The 15,442-nt window shown below is 43.4% G+C and overlaps 1 long non-coding RNA gene across 3 annotated transcripts; it reads left to right on the top strand.

Moving 5' to 3' along the window:
* Nucleotides 1-10,109: 10,109 nt before the first annotated feature.
* Nucleotides 10,110-14,179, top strand: LOC132535828 (uncharacterized). 3 transcript variants are annotated; one of them, XR_009547557.1, is made up of 3 exons: nt 10,110-10,266; nt 11,788-11,901; nt 14,029-14,179. It is a non-coding gene; the product is annotated as an uncharacterized LOC132535828 (long non-coding RNA). The 3 variants fall into 3 exon arrangements; XR_009547558.1 differs by having other exon boundaries at nt 11,690-11,901; XR_009547559.1 differs by lacking the exon at nt 14,029-14,179 and adding an exon at nt 13,048-13,207.
* The last annotated feature ends 1,263 nt before the right edge of the window (nt 14,180-15,442 follow it).

Genomic DNA, 15,442 nt, shown 5'->3' with positions numbered 1-15,442 from the left:
CTCTCCATTTCTCTCTGTCCTATCCAACAACGATGACAACAATAATAACTACAACAACAATAAAAAACAACAAGGGCAACAAAAGGGAAATAAGTAAATAAATTTAAAAGAAAACTTTAAAAAATCCACTGCTCTTGGAGGCTATTTTTGTTGCCCTTGTTGTTTATCATTGTTGGTATTATTATTGTTGTTATTGCTGTCATTGTTGTTGGATAGGACAGAGAGAAATGGAGAGAGGAGGGGAAGACAGAGAGGGGGAGAGAAAGATAGACACCTGCAGACCTGCTTCACCTCTTGTGAAGCGACTCCCCTACAGGTGGGGAGCCGGGGGCTCGAACCGGGATCCTTAAGCCAGTCCTTGTGCCTGTGCCGTATGCGCTTAACCCGTTAAAAATATTTTATTATTTTATTTATTTATTGGATAGAGACAGCCAAAAGTGAGAGTGAAGGAGAGAAAGAGAGACACCTGCAGGACTGCTTCACCGCTTGCAAAACTTTTCTCCTGCAGGTGGGGACCAGAGGCTTGAACCTGGATCCTTGTGCATTACAACATGTACGATCAACCAGGTATGCCACCACCCAGCCCCACTTCTTTTCTTCATGCCTTGGTCTCCTCATCTATAAAATGTAGATGAGGGCCCAGGTGGTGGCACACCTGGTTGAGTATACACATTACACTACACAAGGATCTGGGTTCAAGCCCCTGTCCCTGCCTGCAGGGAGGAAGCTTCGGGAGCAATGAAGCAGTGTTGCTTTGAAAGGTCTTTCCCTTTGCCTTTCTATTTTAAAAATACTTTTATTTATTATTGGATAGAAACAGAAAGAAACTGAGAGGAGAGAGGGATATAGAGTGGGAAGAGACAGAGAGACATCTGCAGCCCTGCGTCACCACTTTCGAAGCTTTCCCTCTGCAGGTGGGGACCAGGGTCTTGAACCCAGGTCCTTGCGAACTGTGATGTGTGAATTTAACCAGGTGTGCCACTGCCTGCCCCCCTTCTCTCCTTCTCTATCTTCCCTCTCAATTTCTCTGTCTTTATAAAAAATGTAATAAACAGGGAGTTGGGTGGTAGAACAGCGGGATAAACACACATGGCACAAAGCACAAGGACCGGCGTAAGGATCCCGGATTGAGCCCCCAGCTCCCCACCTGCAGGGGAGTCACTTCACAGTCGGTGAAGCAGGTCTGCAAGTGTCTATCTTTCTCTCCCTCTCTGTCTTCTCCTCCTCGATTTCTCTCTGTCCTATCCAACAACAGCAGCAATGACAACAATAACAATGACAACAACAACAAAGTCAACAAAATGGGAAAAATGGCCTCCAGGAGCAGTGGATTCGTAGTGCAGGCACCGAGCCCCAGCAATAACCCTGGAGGCAAAAAATGTAAAAAAGTAATAAACAAATAAAAACCAAAATTTAAAAATATGGATGGGTTGATATATAAATCACTAAGAACAGCACATAGTGAGTACTCAAGGGTTTCTATTTTTATGTGTTTTAATATATTAAATATTAGATATGTGTGTGATATATTAGATAATATATGTATATAGAGAGACAGATGAAGATGAGACTGATAGAGACAAAGATGTAGGTAAGTAGGAGGGAGAAAGAGAGAGACAGGCCAGGCGGTAGTGCAGTGGGTCAGCGCACATGGAGTGAAGTGCAGGGACCTGCGTAAGGATCCGGGTTTGAGCCCCCAGCTCCCCACCTGAGGGGGGAGGTCACTTTACAGATGGTGAAGCAGGTCTGCAGGTGTCTGTTTTTCTCTCCCTCTCTCTGTCTTCCCCTTCTCTCTCTATTTCTCTCTGTCCTATCAAACAACAACAACAGCAATAACAATAATAATAGCAATAACAACGACAAGGGCAACAAAATGGGAAAAATGGCCTCCCAGAGCAGTGGATTCGTAGTGTAGGCACCAAGCTCCACCAATAACTCTGGAGGCAAGAGGGAGGGAGGGAGTGGGGGAGAGAGAGAGAGAGAGAGAGAGAGAGAGAGAAAGGAAGAGAAGGAGAGAGACTATAGTACCAAATCTCTCTTCAATGCAGTGAAGGCTGGGCTCAAAACTGGCTTGTGCATGAGAAAAGCAACACACTATCTGAGCTATTTTGCTAGCTCGATTTTTTTTAAATGTTATTTTACCCAAAGAGAAGCATTTCTGCCTCTGATATTGATTAGGCAGAGCTCTGAGGAAATACTAGGCTGAAGTCTCAAAAGTAATCCTACAACATCACATTCCATGAATATTCAACCAGTGAGCCTTTCTCCATTCATATTCTGGGGGGAAACTAACAGGTGTAAGTGTTAGTATGACTCTTCAATTTTCTTCTTTTTATAATATTTTCTTCTTTCCCATCTTTCTCCTTGTGGTTATGTCACGTGTGCTCTTGCTGTCTTCACCAGGAAATTGCGACCAAGATGAAGTCAAGCTTTTGCCTCTGTTTTATTCCAAGGGTTTTCTAATTGAAGGGATGTCTTTAACTATTTATACTTCATAGGGGACAGGTAGTGGTGCACCTGGTTAAGCACACACATTACACTGCAAAAGGACCCAGGTTCAAGCTCCTGGTCCTTACCTACAGGGAGAAAGCTTCACGAGTTGTGAAGCAGGGCTGTAGGTGTCTCTCTGCCTCTCTCCCTCTGTATTTTTCCCTTTTCCCTCTCAATTTCTCTTTGTCTCTATACAATAATAAATAAATAAACAATATTTTTTAAAAACTATATATATATTTGCTTCCAGGGTTATTGCTGGGGCTCAGTGACTGCACGACAAATCCACTGCTCCTATTGACCATTTTTTGCCATTTTTATTGGATAGGACAGAGAGAAATTGAGAGAGAAGGAGAACAGAGGGGGAGAGAGAAAAATAAACACCTGCAGACCTGCTTCACCACTTGTAAAGCATTCCCCACCTTCAGGGGTCTCGTACTAGGATCCTTATGCAGGACCTTGTGCTTCGTATTATGTGCACTTAACCAGGTGCACCATCGCCTGCCACCCCTTAGACTTCATTTTTGTGAATGGTTATATTAAACAATCTTTTCCCAGTGTTTTGCACCAACAAATGAGTGAAGTAAGCACATACTTAAGTCAGCTGATTTACATTCCATGGCTTAAAGTCAGCCAGCAAAATTTACTTGCGCTGTTAATTATGTCAAATGACACTCCTCCTCAAAACCTACAATGATGGCAGTGAAAACTCGTCTGCCTCACCAACTTGGAGATTCTGAGGCTGAAATAGCATGTGTCAGAATTTCTAGGGGCTGTGGCCACTGCCTATTCAGAAGTAACATTTTAACATAAACCTCTTTTTTGTAGTGATTCGTTTAATTGCCTCTGCTATGGTATTTTCTTCCCCCACATCTCACTGTTTGTTAAACTGAAAAAGAGCACGGTGGTTCTGCCTGGTGCTCAACTTGGTATGCCACCACGTCGTCTCCCTACAGAAAGAGAGAGAAAAGCGTTATATTCACAGCGAAAACCCTAGTGGCAAAAAAATAACATCTGAAACATGCAAAATTCTGATTCTGAAGATAATTAAGTCGTGAGTGTTAAAATTATATAATGCTGCTTTCCAGAGTAATGATAAAAAGAACTCTTAGTAATTATTTTTATTCCTTTTTATTCTTTTTATTTTCTTTTCCTTTCCCCCCTTTTGTTGCCCTTGTTGTTTTCATTGTTGTAGTTTATTATTGATGTCATTTATTATTGATCTCCCTTTACACTGTCTGAACTGGAAGACGCTTTGAAGAGGGTTAAACCGGGAATGGCTGCTGGCTATGACAACATCACCCCAGAACTCATTCTTAACTTGGGCCCCGCGGCAAAGAAGTGGCTCACTACATTCCTGTCTCACATCTTGGAATCCGAATCTATGCCTAAAATTTGGCGTCGTGCGAAGATAATAGCAGTTTTGAAACCAAAGAAAGACCCAACACTGGCCGCCAGCTATAGACCAATTTCTCTCCTCTCCGTGTGTTACAAACTCCTTGAGAGGCTGCTTCTGTCACGAATTTCTCCTCTTACAGAGAAATTCCCATCACCCGCCCAAGCTGGTTTTCGCCCAGGAAGATCTACCTGCGAACAAGCCCTGGCCCTCTCAACTTACATTGAAAATGGATTCCAGAAGAATTTAAAGACGGGTGTTGTCTTTGTTGATCTCACAGCAGCCTATGACACGGTTTGGCACCGTGGTCTCCTAGTCAAGATCTCAAGATGCCTGCCTCCATGGGTGGCCAACACTATATCGTTTCTTCTCCAAAACAGAAGATTCCGGGTGCATCTGGGTGACAAGTCTAGCAGAAGGAGACTTGTCTCAAGTGGCCTCCCCCAGGGCTCTGTTCTGGCTCCTACGCTATTTAATATTTACATCAATGACCTCCCAGAAACTTCTTCAAGGAAGTTCATCTACGCCGATGACATCTGCTGTGCAACTCAGGCATCCAAGTTCGACATCCTCGAGGAAACACTCACGAAAGACATGTCTCTGATAACTGATTACTGTAAAAAATGGCGACTAATCCCTAGCACTGCAAAAACGGTATCATCTGTTTTCCATCTACACCATGCCTCGGCCTCGCGTGAGCTTAATGTGCAGCTTGGCGATACGAGAATCCGGCATGAAGCCCAGCCAGTCTATCTTGGCGTTACTCTCGATCGCACCCTGTCATTTCACGAACATCTCATAAAAACTGCAGCAAAGGTGGGCGCGAGGAATCACATCATTGCAAGACTGGCCAGCTCCTCATGGGGCGCGAGCGCTTCCACACTACGATCATCATCTCTGGCATTATGCTATTCCACTGCAAAATACTGTGCCCCAGGATGGTTCCGTAGCCCCCATGTCCACTTGGTCGATTCCAAATTATATTCCTCCATGAGGATAATTTCTGGAACCATCCATTCCACCCCGGTTCCATGGCTGCCAGTTCTTAGCAACATCGCCCCGCCAGATATTCGTCGGGATGCGGCATCATCTAAGTTCATTTCCCACGTCTACGCTCGACCGGACCTGCCAATATACGCGGATATCTTCGCCCACCCTGTCTAACGCTTGACGTCTCGTCATCCAATCTGGTCCCCTACGCCTACACTGAACTTCTCTGTTCCAGTCTCTTGGAAACAGAGTTGGCAGTCAGCTGAGGTAAAGAACAAACACCTCATCACAGACCCCTGCGAGCGTCAACCCGGCTTTGACCTAGCACGTTATGATCGGGCCCTCCTCAATCGCTATCGAACAGGCCATGGCCGGTGCGCCGCTATGCTCCATCGCTGGGGAGCCAGAGACAACCCGAACTGCCCCTGCGGCTCCAGACAGACTATGACCCACATAGTCAATGACTGCCACCTCTCCAGATTCAAAGGAGGTCTCGAAACTTCACATCAGGCTCAACCTGACGCTGTTGACTGGCTACGGAAGAAGGGCAAACGCTAGAAGAAGAATTGATGTCATTGTTCTTGGATAGGACAGAGAGAAATGGAGAGAGGAGGGGAAGACAGAGAGGGTCAAAGAAAGATAGAACCTACAGACCTGCTTCACTACTTGTGAAGTGACCTCCCTGCAGGTGGGGAGCTGTGGGCTAGAATCAGGATCCTTATTCCGGTCCTTGCGCTTTGTGCCATGTGTGCTTAACCCGCTGCGCTACTGTCTGACCCCCTCCTCTTGATATTCTACAGCTCTCTTAATACTATTGTTACTTGGTTTAGTGGTTTTTCTTTTTGCTATTTTTTTGTTGGGTAGGGTGGCTCCTTCTACCTTATCTGAGGGCTTGAGCTAGGATCCTGTAACATGTGCGTTCAACCAGTTGCGCCACCACCCAGCCCCCAGGACTCACTCTCTCTCTTCTTCTTCTTCTTTCTCAATCGCTGCCTCTATTAAAATAAGAAAGAAAATAAATATACAAATAAAAATGATACATAGGGCTGGTTAAATAACTCACTTGGATAGTGCGCTGCTTCGCCAGGTGTACAGCCCAGGTTTGATCCAGCACCCACTGCATTGAAGGAAGCTTTGGTACTGAACTCTCTCTCTCTTTGCCTCTCTCTCTCTCTCTCCCCCTCCCTCCCTCCCTGTCTGTCTCTAAAAAGAATAATAATAAAATAACAATACTAAACAAATTTACCACATCAGCTGTTGCCAACAAAATGGAGTGGAGAGACGAAAGGTGAGTTTCCTAACTGCATGCTAAGAATTGTATTTTCCAAGCAATTTCCAAATTGTACTTTCAATCAACTATTTGGTTTTGCTTTTTTCTTTTTGGCAGTTCCAGGGATCCAAACCAGGGCCTCAAACACATGTCGCCTGTGTTCTACCACTGAGCTGTACCCCTGGTCAATTTTATTGCTTGCTTTGGCTGTCGGGCATTTTTTTTTCTTCCCCACAACATTCTCCATAGCTCCTCTTTCCAGAAAATTCCCTGCATGAAATTGTGCATATCGCCCAGCAGAGGGCACTCTCTGTCCTGAGCGACAAGGCAGGCAGACAGACACAAGACACTGCAGATCTCACTGAGACAGGAATAGGGTTCCTACCCTCCTACGCTCCACCAACTGGCTACTAGTTTCCAGTCCCAGCTGTTCTGCTGACAACAGATGGCATCTGTGCTTCTTTTTAATCAAGGAGGCCAGAAGAAATGGCTTCTAAGAATAACTAGCAGCTTGGGTAAACAGCCCCTGTTCTGTGACTTGCCATGCGAGTGTTTATGCTCCTGCAATCCCTTCTCCTTTGAAAATGTATTTGATTGGAAAAGGATGGATGGAAGTTGGACTTTGTGACAATAATCATGGTATAGCATATACAGATGTCAAATTACAATGCTGTGCACTGGAGACTTAGACAACACTAAAAACCCAGTGCAATTTTATTTTAAAGATGTATTTGAAAGACATTTATGGGCAGCGGATACAGTGTAATGGTTCTACAAAAACACTTTCATGTCTGAGGCACTAAAGGTCTCATGTTCAATCCCCAGCACCACCATAAGCCGGGCCTGAGCAGTACTCTGATCTTTATTTCTATATTTTTCTTTCTGTATCTCTCTCTCTCTCTCATATATATATATATATATATATATATATATATATATATAATTTATTTTAAAATTTTAATTTAAAAATATTTATTTATATGAATATTTATGTATTAATGAGAGCAAGGAGAAAGGGAAAAGAGAAAGAGAGAGAGAGACGAGGTACTAGAGAATCACTTTGGGACATGCTATGACAGGGATCAATCTCTGGACTCTCAGTTCAATGTCTTATCCATTGTGCCACTTCCCAGACCTGCTCGAAAGATATATAGACACAGAACACAAATAATTAAAGACTACCTTAGAGAGGCCTACCTCACAATCATAAGCAATAGTTATTCCTAGCGTGAGGTTGTGGTTGATTTTGCCCTGTTCTATTTCCCAGATTTAACTAGCTCCGTCCCTTTGTCTTGACTATTCCAGTTTCAAAAAAAGAAAGTATAGAAGTAAAAAAACAAGAGTGGTCTGGAAGGTGGAGCAGCAGATAAATTAGCATGAGGTCCTGAGTTCAGTCCCCGGCAGTACATGTACCAGAGTGATGTCTGCTTCTTTCTTTCTCCTCCTATCTTTCTCATCAACGAATAAATAAAATCTTAAAAAAAGAGGGCGGGGTGAAAGCATAATTGTTATGCAAACAGACTTCTATACCTGAAGCTCTAAGGTCCCAGGTTCAATCCCCCCCACTGCCATACGCCAGAGCTGAACCAGTACTCTGATAAAAAAAATAATAAAATGGGAGTTGGGGGGGCAGGGGAGACAACATAATGGTTATGCAAACAGACTCTCATGCCTGAGGCTCCTAAGTCCCAGATTCAATCCCCTGCACCACCATAAGCCAGAGCTGAGCAGTGCTCTGGTGTTTCTCTCTCTGTGTGTGTCTCACTCTCTGCATCTCTCTCAAAAATAAAATTAATAATAAAAAAAATTTTAATGGGAGTTGGGCGGTGGCTCAGCAGGTTAGGTGCACATGGCACAAAGCGCAAGGACCGGCGGAAAGATCCCAGTTTGAGGCCCCGGATCCCCACCTGCAGGGGAGTTCCTTCACAGGTGGTGAAGCAGGTCTGCAGGTGCCTGTCTTTCTCTCCTCCTCTCTGTGTTCCCTTCCTCTCTCCATTTCTCTCTGTCCTATCCAATAACAACGACATTAATAACCACAACAATGTTAAGCAACAAGGACAACAAAAAGGAAAAATAAATTTAAAATAATAATAATAATAAAATAAAACAGACAAGAAATAAACATATGCTTCTCAAGACGATATGCTTATCAAATTGATGAAGGTGGGGGGGGAAGATAACATAGTCGTTCTGCAAAAAGACTTTTCATGCCTGAAGTTCCGAGGTCACAGATTCAATCCTTGTCACCACCAGAAGCCAGAGCTGAGCAATGCTCTGGCTAAAAATAATAATAATAATAATAAGTAAAAATTTAACAAAGACGCAACGATTGCCACCTCAACATGCTTCACCTCAGACTGTGTCCAGAGACTTCACGTGTGGAATGACAACCCTTCAGCTTCATTACTCGGGTGAGACCTTTCCTTTCATAGTATACTCTAATTTCATCTCAGGTGGTTCACTTTATAACGAAGTCCCAAAACCTAGATATACGCCAGTTTCTGTGAGAGAGAGCATATGTTCACACGTATCTATAAACTACTGCAAAATATATACCTGAAAGCAGAAGTACACTAGAGTTTGCAGTGAGTACCTCCCTAACACTTCCTCTCCACTGTTCCAAGCTTTGGGTCCATGATTGCTCAACAATTTGTTTGGCTTCGTATGTTAACTCTCTTTTCAATCACCAGGTTCCAGATGCCACCAGGATGCTGGCCAGGCTTCCCTGGATTGAAGACCCCACCAATGTGTCCTGGAGCTCAGCTTCCCCAGAGACACACCCTACTAGAGAAAGAGAGAGGCAGACTGGGAGTATGGACCGACCAGTCAATGCCCATGTTCAGCGGGGAAGCAATTACAGAAGCCAGACCTTCTACCTTCTGCAACCCTCAATGACCCTGGGTCCATGCTCCCAGAGGGCTAGAGAATGGGAAAGCTATCATGGGAGGGGGTGGGTTAAGGAGATTGGGTGGTGGGAATTGTGTGGAGTTGTACCCCTCCTACCTTATGGTTTTGTTCGTTAATCCTTTCTTAAATAAAAAAAGAAAAAAAGAAAATAAAAATATTCTTCTCTTTCTAAAAAAAATTAACAAAGAAGATTCAAGATATTTGGAGCTCATTTAAAAAAAAATCTCTTGAAGTCAATCTTTAGAGTAAGTCAACAAAATTTATAAGGACTTGAAATTACTTTATCCTCACTTAGCCATCATCTAGTTGGCCTTTTTTATTCTTTCAACAACAAGAAGGAAGAATATATTTCTGTGCAGAAAGCAGGGGTCTTTTTTCCAGAAATACATCAACAAATCTGCACCATGAAGTTCTGTAGTCATTATCTTGGTTTCAAGGAAGAAAAACACTGCCTAATGACTTTCTTTCAAGAAATCACCATCTGAATGGAAGGACTGAGCTCCCTTGGACAGTTCACTGCTTTGCCATAGAGGGAAGCTTCCATGCTGTGATGTATCTCTCTCCTATCTTCCTATCTGCCTATCTTCTTTCTCTCCTAAAAAAAAGTGCTGGACCTTCCACCTTCTGCATCCCACAATGACCTTGGGTTCATACTCCCAGAGGGTTAAGCTATCAGGGGAGGGGATGGGATATGGAGTCCTGGTGGTGGGAATTGTGTGGAGTTGTACCCCTCTTATCCTATGGTTTTGTCAGTGTTTCCTTTTTATAAATAAATTTAAATAAAACAAAAGTGCAGGGATCATTTAGTTATTTCCCCCACACACATTCAGAGAATCCTGTTACACCAGGAACTCTGTAACCCACCTCTATCCCCTCCCCCCCAAAGAAAATTGTCTGCCTGACTAATGGACACCACAAGCTTGTAAGAGGAAACCAGAACTGTTACTATCTTTATCTCCTCTAGATAGTCCTTTAACTCCTCCACTCCAGCTGTCATTTGGCTAAGCCCCCTTCCTTCTTTAGCACTCCGATTAGTCTCCAGGGACGTCCTCTTCCCCACAACAGCAACTGCAACAACTGGCTTCTGCCCTCTGGGTACAGGCTCAGTGGACATCCTCCCCAAACTGCTCTGCTGAATCACTCCAGGAAGGGAGGGCAGCAAACCCTAGAACCACACCTCTTGATATACCAGGCCTATCTGTGTGCTTCCAGAGTAAGTATGTTTCAAAACATTCTTCAGTTACGGGAATTATTCTGTCTCATTGTACTGTAGTTTACAATTCCACCGTTTATTTATTCACTTATCTGTTTATCTATGTATCTGTTTATTTATGAGAGAGAGAGAGACAGAGAGACAGAGAGACAGAGAGAGAGAGAGAGAGAGAGCCAGCCACAATGTCATTCTGGAACATGGAATGCTGGGGCTCAAACTCAGGACCTCAGATTTGAGAGTCCAATGCTTTAGCTACTGTGCCGCCTCCCAGGCCCCTCTAGTTTACATTTTTTAATGTTTATTTTGGAATTACTTCAAACTTAGAAAACTGGCAGGGCTAAGGAGACAGTATGATGATTGTGCAAACAGGCTTTCGCGTGGCTGAGGCTTTGAAGTCCCAGGCCCAATCCCCAGAACCACCATGAGCCAGAGTTGAGCAGTGCTCTGGTCTCTCTTTTATATTTCTCTCTGTGTTACTCCTTCATTAAAATAAATTTAAAGGGTGGTCCGGGAGGTGGTGCAGTGGATGAAGCGTTGGATTCTCAAGCATGAGGTCCCGATTCAATCCCCGGCAGCACATGTACCAGAGTGATGTCTGGTTCTTTCTCTCTCTCCTCCTATCTTTCTCATAAATAAATACATTCTTAAAAAAATATTTAAAAAAGGTAAATTTAAAAGGAGTTGGATGGTAGCGCAGCGGGTTAAGTGCAAATGGTGCAAAGCGCAATGACCTGTGTGAGGATCCTGGTTCAAGCCCCTGGCTCCCCACCTGCAGGGGAGTCGCTTCACAGGCAGTGAAGCAGGTCTGCAGGTGTCTGTCTTTCTCTCCCCCTCTCTATCTTCCCCTCCCCTCTCTATTTCTCTTTGTCCCATCCAAAAATGACGACATCAATAACAACAACAGTAACTACAACAACAATAAAAACAAGGGCAACAAAAAGGAAATAAATAAATAAATATTAAGAAATAAATAAATGCATTTAAAAAAATTAAACCTTCAATAGTACAAGGAACTCCTATAGATTCTTCATCCAGATGCCTCAGTTGTTAATAGCATTTTGCCCCTTTTGGGAAATTCTCGCGTTTATCCATTATCTCTCGATAGTTAGATAGATAGACAGACAGATGACAGATAGAAATAGAGATTTAGAGGGTCAGGTAAACAGCATAACATTTCTGCAACTGACTTTTCTGCCTGAGGCTCTGAGATTTCAGGTTCAATCCCCAGCACCACCATAAGTCAGAGCCGAACAGTGCTCTGGTTTCTCTCTGTCTCTCTCATTAAAATAAAATATTTTTAAAAGGAGATAGGTACCTAAATATACAGTTATCTATATATCATCACAGCCTCTATGATTTCTCCTTTACTTCTAAAGACTGTGAGGTGACACAGAAAAGAATTTCTTGTTTCTGAATACTTTAGCTCTTCTGAACAAAGAAATGTGGGCTGAGAGATGAGCCTTGGATATTAAATGGTGATGAGATAAAAAGAGGCCACAGGGGAAATTCACCTCTCCCTAGGTGTGTGTTTACACTTCAAAATGAGATGAAACCCAGAGCCAGTCAACCTCAACCCCAACCCCACCCCCAGAACTGGAAGAACTGGGACAAAGAGAAACCAATGTGGCCATTCTGGTAAGTGATCCTCTTACTTGCAATTCTTTGTTTTTTCTTACTTGCAATTCTATCATGACTTGAAAGTGTATAACAAGAATATAGACATTAAAGACATATCAAACAGGGCTGGGGAGACTGCTTAATGGTTCTCAAAATAGACTCTCATGCTTGAGGCGCCAAAAATCCCAGGATCAATCCCCAGCACTTCCATAAAACAGAGCTGGGGAGTCGGGCGGTGGTGCAGAGGGTTAAGCGCACTTGGCACAAAAGCGCAAGGACAGACATAAGGATCCCGGTTCGAGCCCCTGCAGGGGAGTCGCTACACAAGCAGTGAAGGAGGTCTGCAGGTTCCTGTCTTTCTCTCCCCCTCTCTGTCTTCCCCTCCTCTCTCTATTTCTCTCTGTCCTATCCAACAACAATGACATCAATAACCACAACAATGTTAAACAACAAGGGCAACAAAATGGAAAATAAATAAATATTAAAAAAAGACAGAGCTGAGCAGTGCTCTGAAAAACAAACAGAAAGACACATCAAAAACGTCAGGGCTCCCCTCTCCATTTCTCTCTGTCTTATCCAACAACAACGACATCAGTAACAACAACAATAACTACAACAATAAAACAACAAGGGCAACAAAAGAGAATGAATAAATTAAAAAAAGTTTCCTTGGGAGAACTATGACTTCCAAGACAGCTGTTGTCATATATGTACAATTTCTTTCTTTCTTTATTTCTTTTTCTTGTTTCCTTTATTGGGGGATTCATGTTTTACAGTTGACAGTAAATATAATAGTTTGTACATGCATAACATTTCTCAGTTTTCCACATAACAATACAACCCCCACTAGGTCCTCTGCCCTTTTTCTTAATTTTTAAAGATTTCATTTATTTATGAGAAAGAAAGGAGGAGAGAGAAAGAACCAGACAACAGACATCACTCTGGCACATGTGCTGCCAGGGATCAAACTTGGGACCTCATGCTTGAGAGTCCAAAACTTTACCAGTGCACCACCTCCCAGACCACCTTTTTCTTAATTTTTAAATGATCTTGTTATTGGATAAAGATAGTCAGAAATCGAGAAGGAAGGGGAGGTAGAGAGGAAGGAAGACAGAGAGACAGCTTCAACCGTGCTTCACCACTCATAAAGCTTTCCCCCTGCAGGTGGGGACTGTGTACAATTTCTTATCTCCCCAGGATGGCGTCTGCATACCACACCCTCTGTCAACTGAAGTCTCCTTCCACTGTCATGCACTGGTCTCCAACACCCTCTCAACGTCCTGCTGACGCTCATGACTCTGCAATAAATCACAACTAGCTTCACTCTGTGTTTTCACTTCCTTTCCTTATTTTTTTAAACATTTTAATTCATTTATTACTGATTTTGGATAGAAACAGAAATTGAGAGGCAAGGGGAGAGAGAGAGGAAAGAGAGAAAGAGAGACAGAGAGACACCTGCAGCATTGCTTCATGGCTGTGAAGCTTCCTCCCTGCCAGTGGAGACCAAGGGCTTGAACCTAGGTCTTTCTTTATTTAATTTTTGATTATATTTATTTGTTTATTGGATAGAGACAGCCAGAAATCAAGAAGGAAGGGGGATAGAGAGGAAGAGAGACAGAGAAACACCTGCAGCACAGCTTCACTGCTTATGAAGCTTTCCGCTGCAGGTGGGGACCAGGGACTCGAACCTGGGTCCTTGCGCATTGTAACGTGTGCTCAACCAGGTGCGCCACCACCCGGCCCTCCGAACCTAGGTCTTTCATACTGTAAGGTGTGCTCTCTACCAGATGCCTCACCACCCAGCCTCTCTGTTCTTATTTCTTGAGTTCTACCCATAAGTGAGATCATCTGGTACTCACCCTGACCCTACTATTTAATTTAACACGATTCCTTTCTGTGGCAAAATGAAGCAAAATGAAAGCAAAATGAAAGGTTTGGGGATGGGTGATAGCGCATCGGGTTAAGTGCACATAGTGCGAAGAGCAAGGACCGGCACAAGGGTCCAGGTTCGAGCCCCAGGCTCCTCACTTTCAGGGAGATCTCTTCATAGGCAATGAAGCAGGTCTGCAGGTGTCTATCTTTCTCTCCCCCTCTGTGTCTTCCCTTCCTCTCTCAATTTCTCTTTATCCTATCCAACAACAGCAGCAGCAGCCACAGCAACAGTAATGGGGAAAAGATGGCCTCCAGGAGCAGTGGATTCATAGTGACAGCACCAAGCTCCAGCAATAAACCTGGAGGCAAAACAAAAGCGCATGGAGGAAGACTTCATCATTTCATTTATTCTTCTTTTTTTAAATAAATTTTATTTCATTTCATTTTACTATGTATTTATTTGATTGTTTTTACCAGAGCATTGTTCATCTTTGGCTCATGGTGGTGTGTGGGATTGAACCTGGGACTTTGCAGCCTCAAGCTTGAGGGTCTTTTTGCATAACCGTTATGCTATCTAGCCCTGCCTGACGTCATTATTTTTAACAGCCAAGTAGTATCCCACTGTGTATACACATCACAACTTGTCTAACCACTCTTCTGTCATTAAGCATCTTGGTATAACAGCATATTCCAACTAGATATCTGATTATCTCAGACTTAATGTATACTTAGTACCTAACACAGTACCTGGAATGAAGTAATGTATAAAAATAATTTCAGGGAGTCGAGTGGTAGCACAGTGGGTTAAGTGCAGGTGGCGCAAAGCGCAAGGACCGGCATAAGGATCCCGTTCGAGCCCCTGGCTCCCCACCAGCAGGAGAGTCGCTTCAAAGACAGTGAAGCAGGTCTGCAGGTGTCTATCTTTCTCTGCCTCTCTCCGTGTTCCCCTCCTCTCTTCATTTCTCTCTGACCTATCCAACAACAATGACAACAATAATAATTACAACAATAAAAAAACAAGGGCAAAAAAAGGGAATAAATAAAATAATAATAATAATAATTTCAGGGAGTCGAGCGACAGTGCAGCAGTTTAAGCGCAGGTGGTGCAAAGCACAATGACAGGTGCAAGTATCCCGGTTCAAGCCCCTGGCTCCCCACTTGCAGGGGAGTCACTTCAAAAGCGGTGAAGCAGATCTGCAGGTATCTATCTTTCTCTCCTCTTCTCTCCATTTCTCTCTGATCTATCCAACACCAACAACATCAATAACAACAACAATAATAACTACAACAAGGGCAACAAAAGGGAATAAATAAATAAATAAAAATTAAATATTTGTACCAAGTTTTTAAGATACCTGTGAATTCCAAGCTTAATAACTCTCCATCTTCTGGTGTTTGTAAAAGCCCTGAGAGCTTTACTACTTTTATTACCTCTGTCTATCTCCTGGTCCTGGTGAATCACTAGCCAACCTTTCTTTGTTTACTGTTTTATTATAAAACAGAAATTCTGAGGGGGTTGGGCAATGGTGCACTGGGTTAAGCGCACATAGTGATAAACACAAGGACCCTCACAAGGATCCCAGTTTGAGCCCCTCAGCTCCCCAACAGCGGGGGGGGGGGTCACTTCACAAATGGTGAAGCAGGTCTGCAGGTGTCTATCTTTCTCTTTCCTTCTCTCTCTCTCTGG

This window comes from Erinaceus europaeus, chromosome X, assembly GCF_950295315.1.
Source record: "Erinaceus europaeus chromosome X, mEriEur2.1, whole genome shotgun sequence".
Taxonomy (NCBI): domain Eukaryota; kingdom Metazoa; phylum Chordata; class Mammalia; order Eulipotyphla; family Erinaceidae; genus Erinaceus; species Erinaceus europaeus.
The sequence above is the reverse complement of the archived record's forward strand: the minus strand, read 5'-3'. Positions and strand labels throughout refer to the sequence as shown.